General features: G+C 35.5%; 1 long non-coding RNA gene across 1 annotated transcript; it reads left to right on the forward strand.

Moving 5' to 3' along the window:
- The first annotated feature begins 1,149 nt into the window (after positions 1–1,149).
- Positions 1,150–11,698, forward strand: LOC108363646 (uncharacterized). The gene is made up of 3 exons (XR_001847642.1): positions 1,150–1,357; positions 7,490–7,491; positions 11,684–11,698. It is a non-coding gene; the product is annotated as an uncharacterized LOC108363646 (long non-coding RNA).
- The last annotated feature ends 807 nt before the right edge of the window (positions 11,699–12,505 follow it).

Consider the following 12,505-nt stretch of genomic DNA (forward strand, 5'->3'; position numbering starts at 1 on the left):
TGTGAAGTAAGTCAAAAATTGACTGAAAAATGCATCACTGAGAAAAATGATCTGACGGGGAAAATACCATACCAAGAAGCTGTGGGCAGCCTTTTATATTTAACACAAGGAACTAGACCGGATATAGCATTTGCAGTAAATAATGTAAGCCGGTTTAACTTAAAACACTCAAATGAGCATTGGCAAGCTGTGAAAAGAATATTTCGATATTTAAAAGGCACAATTGATTTCAAACTAAGCTATCGAAAAATTGATGATGTCAACTTGGCAGCATTTAGTGACGCTGATTGGGCAGCAGAAATCGACGGCAGAAGATCGTGTTCCGGCTATGTATTAAAAATGTCCAATGCTGCTATAAGTTGGTGCAGCAAACGGCAACCAATAGTTGCTTTATCAAGCACAGAAGCAGAATACATCGCATTGTCTTCAACAGTACGAGAAATAATATGGATGAAAATGTTAGCCAAAGAAGTTGATAAAAACTTGGTTGAAACTACTAAAGTTTTTTGTGACAATCAAAGTACTATCAAATTAGGCTCGAGCGAAGCATACAGACCAAGGACGAAACACATTGATATCAGATATCACCATATACGTGAAAAAATCGATGAAGGTTCAATCAAATTGGAGTTTCTTGACACTCAACAAATGGCAGCTGATTCGTTAACAAAAGCAGTCAGCAGAGAAAAAACAAAATTTTGCGCTGAACAAATGGGCTTAAGCTCATAATAAAATAAGACAATAATTAACATTTATAATAATTATTGTTTTACTCACAGTTATCCAATATTATACAACATGGGAGGCTGGTTTTCATCGGAGCAGCAGAAATCCAACAACAATGGAGAAGTACAGAACAATATCAATATTAGTGAACCTGTTCCAATACACAACCAAGAAATCTTGATTATGTTAGGGATTATTTGCATTCTAAAAATAATAGAATTTCTATACTTTTTATATCGATTACATTATCGTAAAGTTAAAAGACAGTATCAAACTCAAAAAGTATAATACACTGTAAAACAAAATCTTGCTAAAACCCAAAAAAAAAAACTGTAGTATAAAATTAACTTCAAATTACATTAAAAAAAACATCAAAAATATTGTAAAAAAAATTTTTATTTTAAATATGAATAATAATTTTGTAAACAATAAGTGAGGGTGTTGAAAATACTTATGTATTTAAATATGTATTTGTATTTGTATATGTGCATATAAAATGCACTCATAAGCTTATTATACTTTATTTACCAGCTTCGCATAATTGTAATACTTATAAGCATATTCTTGATACATTAAACAGTCAGTCCACTCATAAACCTCAAACCGTCGTGTTCTTTATTCTCTCTCTACAGTATGCGCCGAGAAGAAGAGCAGACTTTCGAAGGTTACTCGGAGGATTTTCGGGTTATTCACCATCGGAATTGGTTCGTCATCAACGAGAATACCCAGTTGCAGTCTGACCTTCTTCGTCAGCAAAAAGGTTGCTGAGGATTTTGTAGGAGAGAGGGTTAGGCTCCGTGCAGTGAAGAAGCGAGAAAGCTCGGCGAGGCTACGAGTTATCTGTGTGTTTATGGCGTCAAGTGCTATTGTGGTTCTGTGCACTTTACGGAACCCATGCTGATGCTTCGCTGGGGTCAGGTGAATCATGTAGTGCGGGAGTAGAAGGGAGAAAGGAAAGTTATTGGGCGAGAAGACTCTCCTTTGTTGGACGGTTTCCCTGGTTTTAGCAGTGAAACCACTCTCCCCATTTTCCAGATGTCTGGTATGATGAGAGTGGCTGTAGACAGGGTGAGGACCTTGGTTAGATAGTCCACTCCCGCAGGACCCAAGTTTTTCAGCATAAGCATGCGAATTCCGTCGGATCCAATGGCTTTGGAGGCGTTCGCCTTCCCGATGGCTATCCTTACCTAGCCAGATAACACTGTAATTATTCGTTTATTCAGTGAACTGTGTCAGGATAAGACTTCGGGATTTGTCTTCAAACATTTTCAATTTTATACTTTTGAATGCAAACAAAATTTTTATCAGCTATTCGTCTAACTTGCAAGTTTCTGCAAATTTTCTGTTCGCGTAATGTTTTGGATATATTTTCTTGGACGGTTTTAACTGACGTAAAACTAGATATTGAAAATTTGGCCAAATGGATCTTTTGAATTTTCTTTAATATCTATTTTACGCACGATAAAATAATAATAAAATTAATGTTTCTCATTTCTAATAATACCTTTAGTTAAAAACAAAATTTTTGTTTTTGTGGTTTTTTTTGTGGCTCTTTGTAGCATTTAGAATTTGACCTTGCCCACCCCTGACATATAGCATTCTGTGGAATCATATGTATGTAAGTTAACTACATACATTTTGTCGATGTTATTGCAAAACCGCTTAAATCGGCATTGTGACAAAAATGAGATTTGGTAACCCTGAACTCCAGGCATCGAGATTTATGTATACGAATCGTAAAATCGTTATTAAAACAACAGATAGCTAGAGAAAATACCGCCTATCAAGGCAATGCCTTCAAAGGAAACCCGTTTTTTCGCTCTGCTATAAAAATTTGAGGGCCGTAAGATAGGCGGCTTTGCCATTGGTCGATGGGCGGGTTTCATTTCATTTCATTCTTTATTAAGTCTATGATTACAAGAATCTTACAGACTAGAAGAACACAGAGACTTAAAGATAAGTTTTCTACTAACTAATTACATGTGCTTTGTTAAAAACAGAAATATCTAATCTTAGACACACACAGAGATCTCGGGCTAGCATCAAGGGTACTATAAATTTTATTAAACTAACTAAGCGTTCTAGGAATAGGAGCAAATTTAAAATAGTTAGATCTCGCTACGGTAACATGAAAGGAATAATAGTGGCGGAGCATCCTATTAGGTACATTGAAGCTTATCTGCTCCAGAAGAGTCGGGCAGCCATTAATGAAATCATAGATAGACATTATAGATTGAATGGTTATCCTATTTGCAAGGGATTTCAAGTCGATGAGCAAACAACGGGCACTGTAAGAAGGGACAGTGTCACTAAAGTGTCACGTAAGTGAGTGGCCGTCAATGCGAGCGGACATGTACTTATTGCGCTCCGCGATTTTTGTGTTTGCTTCGCTTATTGTTTAAATGTGTTCGAGACAGTGCCTCTATTCTATAAAATTGTAGAATTACACAAAATGCTTTGTTTCTGTTGTCTAAAAGTTGACCGTAACAACAAAGCCAAAGTCCAATGTGCTAAATGTAGTGAGCTTTTCCACCTTAAGTATGCCGGTATTTCTCCTGCTGACTTGGATTATTTGATCAGCTATAATAGCAGCTTTTTCTGCAAAATTTGTTCGGACATTCGCCGAAGATCTCTCCGATCTCTCCTCCGTCTCTTGGTGAGGCGGAGAGTGCAATTGATATTAATTCGCCTGCTTCAACAAACCTTAGCGCAAATATTTTGCCCCAACAACAATTGCCTCAGGCGGTCGTAATGCAGAAGCACAGTGAAAATGGACAAAGTGAAAACGATGACAATACTGCAATCTCGCTAGCAATAGTTCTCAAAGAAATTGCTGCTCTTAAATATGAACAAGTCGTGCGCCTGCTGCGATTAGTTCTCTTCAAGCGGATAAACAGTTGTTGATAGCAAAGACAGATGAATTTCGCTCTGATATAAGACCAATACAAAAATTCCTAACCGAAGAGGTCGCCTCAGCCCTTGCGCTTCTTACGGCTGAGATAAAAGACCTTCGTACATGTATACTTGCATGTGGTTGCCATGACACGAAAAAGAAAAATATAAAAAGTAAAACAATACATCACAACCTCGCTCCTTCACCCGTGGCCGCTAATTCTACAGTCTTGCCCACTGCTTCTCCTGTTAACAGTGTCGGTAAAAGTATGTTCACATATAAATATTATCTCAATCAAAGCTCGTTTTTTAATCACCCCGTTTACACAGGCAAATCTCAGATTATTAGCTGTCAAATTTTTTGGGCTTGTTATTCTCACATCTCAATGAAAAGTCAAGTTCCTTCTCTGTGCCACCGGGATCACTTTTTTCTGCTCTATTAAGCAATTTCAATATATCTAAACCTTATATTTGTTTAAAAATACCTTTACAAACCTCCTTTCCTTGCTAGCGTCCATTTTTGTTTACTTTTTCCTCTTCGCAAAAATAATCGATAAAACTAGGGTGGACACCGAAAAGTTATCGATTTAATCTGTTATTATTTTATAATTACAGATTAACGAGGGACGAATTGTGTATGGCTTATCTCTTTTTCTAATTACAGATTAGGGAGTTAGTATAACTCGTCTTGCTCTAATGATATTCAACTGTCTGGTGCTTCTGATCGCCTGCCTGCTGCTTTTCGATTGACTAATACGAACAGTGTAATTTAGTCGCTCCTGCGCCGACACAGTCAACTGATCAAGGTATCTTACGCACGCCTACGTCGTTTATGAATTCGGTCCCCGCTGATAACATTGTCGCATATGTTTGGAAGAATATGTCCATTGAGTCTTGCTTGATATCCTACCATATGCTGGTGAAGAAAGATGTTAAAACATTAAAACGTGTCAATTTCAAGATAGGAGTTCCTTCTTAACACTACGCGTCTCTTCTCAACTCTGCAATTTGGCCAGCTGATGCTAATGTGCGCCCGTTTGAGTTTTTTCAGAAAGCAGGTGCGGCGCAACCAAAACCGTAACTGATTCCCTTCTGTGTGAACCTCTTTCCAAATCTCTAAGGATATATTTTCATAATGTTTCTGGACTCAGAATTAAATCCAGAACAGTATTTAATATGAGTAACACTTGGACCATGACGTCTTCGTTCTTATTGAAACATGATTGAATGCTGATTTTTGTGAAAATGAATTTTTCGACCCCAATCTTTTTAATGTGTACCGGAAAGATCGTGATTTTATTAAAACTGGATTGTCAAGAGCGGTGGTGTTTTAATCGCTGTTCAGCGTCGGTATCGCTCATTACTCATTTATTTAGAAAATGTGGACTCACTTCTGGACCAACTTTGCGTTGTGGTACAAGGGACCACGAATATCTATATCTGTGCGTCCTACATTCCACCGTCCAGTGTTGATAGTCTCTACAAAACTCATGTTGATAACATAACGCCTCTCGTCTGCAAACATTCTGGCAGCAACTTTTCTGTTCTTGGAGACTTCTACTTGGCTAGTATTGAATGGTCATATGTAGATAGTAACTATGGCCTAACTCCAAAAAACATTAATAGCTTTTCAGAGTCCTACTTAGTTGATTGTTTTTTAAGTTTAGATTTTATTCAAATCAACAGTTTTTTTCGAATTCTGGGTCTTATCTTCATAAGTGATAACATGCATGCCACACTTCATGAATGTCTTCATTCTTTATCAAGTTCTTGTAATCATCACATACCGCTCATTATTTGTCTAGAATTTTACAGTTTTAAAAGTCTTTGTGTAAATAATCAAATTAATAATTTTTGCTGTAAACGTTGTAATTTTAATATTGTAGATAACGAAATTTCTCTATTAGATTGGGATTCCCTTTTTACTGGAATTAATATTTCTTCATGTTTTGACACATTTAAAACAAAGATGTATGAAATCTTCTGCGAAAATGTACCACGTGTTAGCAAGAAGTGCTATAGGGTTCCTTGGTATACGAGAAAATTAGAAAGGCTAAAGAATTTGAGGAATAAGTTTTTAAGAAAATTTAAATTAACAAGTGCCCCAAGCGTATAGGGATAAATATTTGCGCTACTCCAAGAAGTTTAAACACTAAAGTAAAATTCTCCAGCGTAATTATATTCGTAAATTTGAGTCTGATATTAAGTGTAATCCAAAAGTTTTCTGGCGTTACGTTAAGTCCGAAAAGTCCTGCTCTGATATCCCCTCCGAGGTATTTTACAATGGCAGTTATGCAACCGATCTTTTCGTTGACTTTTTTAGTTCTAACTTTGATCCATCGTCGGAACATCTGAGTGATAATTTTTGGAAAACCAATTCCACCATTAACTTTGGCTCTCTTTCGCTATCTATTGAGGATGTTTGGGATAGAATACAGGGCTTTAAAAGCTCTTCGCATGTGGATATTGATGGTTTCTCATCCTATCTCTTCAAGAATTGTCCTGCCCTTACATATCCTCTTTTGCTAATTTTTAATAAATCGATAGAATCTGAGGAGTTTATTGATGCGTGGAAAGTTACGCCCATCACACCTTTATTCAAGGCTGGTAATAAAAAAGATGTTGCTAATTATAGGCCTATTTCCAAACTTTCTATAACATCGAAGCTGTTTGAATATATTATCAAACAGGGGTTGTATTTTGCCGTAAAGCGTAACATATCTAATAACCAGCACGGTTTCATGACTGGCAGGTCAGGTATTCACAGAGTTTTGTACGTCTGCCCTCAATGACAGATTCCATGTCCATACAATCTATACCGACTTTTCTAAGGCTTTTGACAAAGTCAACCATTCAATTTTAGTCGCCAAATTGGGCAGTTTTGGGTTTCTTTCCTTTTTTTTAAATGGATAAAGTCGTAGTTTTCATGTCGGAAATGTGTAGTTCTTGTTGATAATGTTTCTTCCCTTTTGTTGGCTCTTCTGGTGTCCCACAGGGCAGTATTCTGGGTCTATTAATCTTCATCACTTTTATTATTTTATTTAAACAATTTCAAGTCGATCTGATTCAGCTAAGCTCCAGTCAGATCTCAATAACGTCGTGGCATGGTGTGATAAAAATCACCTTCAGATAAATATTACGATGTGTTTTCACATAACGTTTTCCAAGTCCAGGCAGTTATTTTCTACTTCATATTTAATTAAGGAATCACGTCTCACCACTTTGGATGAATTTTCTGATCTGGGCGTAGTTTTTGACTCAAAATTCATATTTCTGAGTCATTTAAATTATATAATTTCTAAGTCATATTCTACACTTGCCTTTATTCGGCGCTTCGGTTCAGACTTTACCGATCCTTACACTCTAAAGTTACTATTTACCTCACTTGTACGATCTAAGTTAGAATATGCTGTCTTTATATGGAGGCCATATCACCTTTATCACATTAATAGACTTGAGCGAATTCAAAAGAATTTTCTTCGTTTTGCTCTCAGTTCGCTTAGCTTTGATGATCCGAGTCCTTCGTATGATGCTGGATGTGCTTTAATTAACTTGAAGTCCTTACAAAGTAAAAGGAGTGTTCTTTCACTCTGCTTTATCTTTGATATCATCTGTGGTGAAATCGACTGTCCATTTCTTTTAGAGGGCATTTATTTTTATATTCCACAAAGAAAATTGCGGAGCAATGATTTATTCTTTCTGGCGCGAGTCCGGACGGTTTATGCTTCCTATGCTCTGATTCATAGAGCATTGAAAGAGTTTAATCAAATTCTTTGGCCTTGGATTTCTCATCGTCTAAGCAATTATTTAAATTTTTATTGAATGGACTATATAGTTAAGCTTGAAATTGTATCGTTAAGTATTTTTGTAGTAGTCTGTAAGAAATCGTGTATTTCTAGATATGAATAAATGAATAAATAAATAAAGTGAAGCGATTGAAGAGCAAAACGAATGAAATTCCGTTAAACTCGCTCAATTCTATCAGAGTGTGAGTTGTAAAATGGATTCCATATTATAGATGCGTACTCCAGTTTTGAACGGACTAAAGAGCTAAATAGCGACTTTCTAGTATAAGGACCTTAAAGTTTTGCAAAAACATCGACGATATGTATATTAGAATACGCTTCCTTCTCTTTCTCTCACTGAGAGCGCGGATAGTGAAGAAAAGTATAGTTACTAAGTGTCGAGTAACTAAGTAAAGTATGAGACCTACATGAGACATGAGACCTTTTTTGTAGAGCATTTAATTCCCTATAGGAATAATTGAAACTCATTTGACAATAACTATTTTTTAGTAAGTTACAAAATTCAAAACAAAAAAAGTTATTTTCCTTAAAATACTTCAATCTTTGACCTTGAATATCTTTTAAATGGTTAGATTAACGAAAAGAGTATACCATTTTTGTAGAGCGTTCAATTTCCTATAAATATTGACGATGCAACTGGTTTAACGATCTATTGGTGATAAGATATGACCATTTTTATATGAGACTAAATTGAAAATGGAAAACTATGATGAGCATAATCTCACCGTTAATATTAAGAGCTCAGACTTGGTATATACTTTCTAGAGGTACCTAGGAACTAGTTTTCGTGTGTCGGATCAAAAAAAACTTAATTTTTTTAACCCACCCTAATATATATATATAAATATTTAATAAATTTATATATTTATATTATAAATAGATTAATATATGTATATAAATATTTAATTAATTAATAGGTATCAATATTCTAATACAAAAGACCCTAAGACTCATAGATCTATAAACATTCTGTTATATTTATTAGTAGATAATAAACTCCTGCGCAATTCCATTTAAAGGGCCTAACAAGACATCCGATCGCCGCGCAAATACTTTCCCTCCTTTACTCTCATCGTTCGGGTCAAGTGTGAGTAAGCATAAACCAGTTTCTGCAAGCGTATGTAAACTACCGATCAATTGCAAGACGCGTAGAGTGTTTACTTTGCCTTCCGCAACTACTGCGAGTAAAAGGTATTTGAAAGTAGAGTACTCCACTGGTAGTACTTGAGTATTTTCGAAGAAAACATACATTTGTGGTATCTGATTAAAACTAAGGACAGGAATGTAGTGGAGCGGTGAAGAGAGCGACGAGCAAAACGTACTTTCAACTAAGATGCTGATATACATACAAGAATGATAGAATACAAGATTGCGCCGATCAGAGAGGATTTTTGAGAATAACTTTTGTGTGACGTCACACTGGTGCAATTGCGAGAGAGAAATGCCAAAACGTGAGCAAGAATGGAAGAAGAAGAAAAAAATGTTGCAAGGAAAACGTAAACAAGTTGCACCAGTGTGACGTCATGCAAACAACGACTCTGTCAAATTCGTTAAGAGAGGAATAGCGGTCCGAGATCGGCGCAACCTTTGTATTCTCTCAATCGTGATATACATACATATATAAGTGTCCGCATATATTTTTTCTCGTCACTTGCTCTGTCGCTTCACTGCAGCAACACCAAGTTGTGGGGAAAAACCTGACGATATGCGTACAATAGTTGCGTTCCATATGCTCACGATATTCACAATTTGCAGGTTTTTTGTGCAGGAAAGCGTTCCAGGTGCCAAAAAACCTGCAAGTAAACTACTTTTGTGAGAGTATCTTGCTATCTCTCTCAGTCAGAAGTTGCAGGTTTTAGTCCGAAGTTTTTCTTTCTGCAAGTTCATGAAAAGTGTCAAACGATAGGCAGGGTTGAATTTATAAACAAAAACAGATAGCAAAGAACATTAAGCGCCACGGAGACAGTCAAATAAATACGTTAAGCATTGCATATGTGTGAGATTGGCTCGTGTCTTGCCCGCAAACGTTCAAATAAACGTGTTAATTCAACAAACAATTTCTTTTTCTTGTCCGCGCACTTGCTCACCACGACGATCAGACGGCAAGTGCGCTTGTTTTTTGTCAAGCAAAACGTGAGACGGTTGACAAAGATATTTGATCGTCTCCATGGCGCTTAACATTAAAAAAATGGAAGTAGTTACAGGAAAAGTGGTTTTTCGCGTTCCAGGTGACTTTTATTTTTTCTCTCTTGCTCCTCACTTTCAAGAGAGTTTTACTGGTTTTTACACGAAGTAATCTAGAATGCCACTAATTGAAACCATGGGTTTGACGATAGCGCAAATTGATGTGAAAATTTCAATTGCATATTAAATATATTTATGTATGCATGTACATATGTACATATGTAAAAATGAGGTTTCGATTTAAAAAATCGAATAAAGTTTTTCTTTCGCCATTCATACACCTCTAATTTTAGAATTTATTAAAAAAAACTTAATGAAATTCAAAAACTATCTCTTGTATTTGGTTTTACTCAATCCCGATTTGAGCTGTCGCACAGTATTATAAAAAAAAAAAACTATCAATGGGTAGGTTCAGAAGGCGCAGCAGTTGAGCGCAACCGTTGCTAAAAAAAAATCAGTGATCGTTATGCGTCAAATTCAACTCTCAAAGGTACACACCAACCTCAAAGGTACACACCAACATGTTGTCTCAAATGATCAGAAAAATATTACGATCATCTAACACGCAACTATTCAGTTGATCAGAAGTACGCAACAACGCATTCAGAAGGTGCAATCGCACCAGTTACTGAGCTGTTGCGCCTTCTGAACGTGCCCATCGAAAAATCGTTTCTCTTGAAATCAAGTTATATGGCTGTGTATGTATATACATACATATGTACATATTTCCAAATTTTTTATACCCGAGCGCACTTGTGCACAAGGGTATTATAACTTTGTTCACATAACGGTTATTTGTAACAGGCAAAACGAATCGAGATAGATATAGACAAATGTATACATAAATGATCAGAATGAAAAGAGAAATCGATTAAGCGGTGACTGTCTGCAGTCCGTCCGTCCGTCTGTGCACACGATAACTCGAGTAAAAATTGAGATATCTTAACGAAACTTGGTACGTGCACTTCTTTCGGGCGTAAGACGGATGGTATTGAAAATGGGCAAAATCGGACAATAACCAACCTCCCATATAACAGTAATTTTCAGAAATCCTAAACTGCGATATTTTAGTAACTACTCAAGATTATTCACTCAAAATTGATATTTGCAATAATTTTTAGACGAAAAATAAGAATATTATAAATTTTTGGAAAATGGGCGTTGCCAGGCCTACTTATGGATACATGTGTATATCTTGGTAACCGTTGCACCAGTTTCATCCAAACAGCACAGTTGTTAGTCTTGCTACAGCATACCAAATGGCCGAAAATTTTAAAAATCGGACAATAACTACGCCTACCTCCCATATAACGGTAATTTGGAGAAATACGAAATCAATAAATATTAAAGCTAATCTACTTAAAATTGATGCTTGCAACAATTCTTTACCAAGAAATACGTTTATGATACAATTTTGGAAAATGGGCGTGGCACCGCCCACTTATGATCACATATATGTATCTCGGTAACCGTTCCACCAATTTGTACCAAACTCGGTATGATTATTGTGCTTGCCAAATAAAAGCAAATTATTGGAATCAGATTAAAATTACGACCACTTTTCATATAACGGCAAATTTCAGAAATGTTTGAAATTTCAATATTTCGAAATTTAGGGACGCTAGCTTACTCAAAATTTATACACCCCGGCTTAACGTGTAGCGGTAGCTTTCGGAAAGGTGAAAATCATATACTTCGTACCTGCGTCGGGTATTTAATGTTCGGATCCGCCTGAACTTCTTACTTGTTTTATTTGTAAAGGCTCTCAAGAAAAACTAAAAATTCATATAAAATTACGCACAATAAATGGAAAATAAATTTTCTTCTATAAAAAATTTCTTAAATCAGTATGCAGCTCTTAAGAAAAAAATGCTCGTTCATCTCGTTGATAAAATGTCCAACTATCGAATGTGAAAATCTGCACTTTGTAAAATTTTGATTTGCCACTAATAATTTTATTTCGTATAGCAGCATTGCTAAGTTGTTGTTTTTGGCAACTTATTTGTTGGTTAATGACTGCAAATAGTTTTATAGAAAATGAGAAACGAGAAATAATACTTTCATAAAAATATAAGTACATACATAGATTTAAAAAGCTGCTTGAATTCAAAAGTTTTATGAAAATGTCACATTAAACAACTGTCTAAATCTACGTTATTTTTTATAAATAAGGCCGTAAACATTTCCTTACATCGTCAATTTCCGTATTCTATTTTTACTCTTTCAATTGCACTGATCAGCGCCGCAAACGATATCAACTACTAGGCTAACAACAAAAATTGAAATTTAATACGCAAATACTTCCGGTACTACAAGTATACAGAGAGTAGATTTGCTACTCCCTTTTGGCAGCAGCAAATATCTCTCGTACGCGATGAGAGAAAGTAGAGTACCTACTTTGGTGGAGTAATAGCAAGTACGTCAAGTATTTACTCTCTCAACGCCAAGAAGTGTATGTATGCGGAAAAAGAGTAACAATGTGTTGGGAGTAGAGTACAATGCAAGGAGTATTTATTGAACGAAATGCGGCAAGTACACTTGCACTGGACTTTAGTAGATAAGATAATCTGACGTTCAACATTTATATAGATGTATGTTAAGGCCACCCTTTTATTATCATCTACTAATTAAGCCAACGTATTGATCTTTTAACTCTTGGAAATCGATATATTGGCATTTTTAATTATTTACTATTAATTTAAACTTTGTTACAAAAATGACTTTTTTATACACTATATAATATCTAAATATAATATATAAAATTATATTTAGAACATTAAAATTAATATTAAATAAAACAAAAACATGGAATATTATCTTTTTTAAATGAAATATGTTATTTTCTTTCAATGAATTGCCTGACGAAAAGGGTTACCTTGATAGGGTGAATCGTGTAA

This window comes from Rhagoletis zephyria, unplaced genomic scaffold, assembly GCF_001687245.7.
Source record: "Rhagoletis zephyria isolate East Lansing unplaced genomic scaffold, Rhagoletis_zephyria_1.1 Rzeph_scaffold_01327, whole genome shotgun sequence".
NCBI lineage: Eukaryota > Metazoa > Arthropoda > Insecta > Diptera > Tephritidae > Rhagoletis > Rhagoletis zephyria.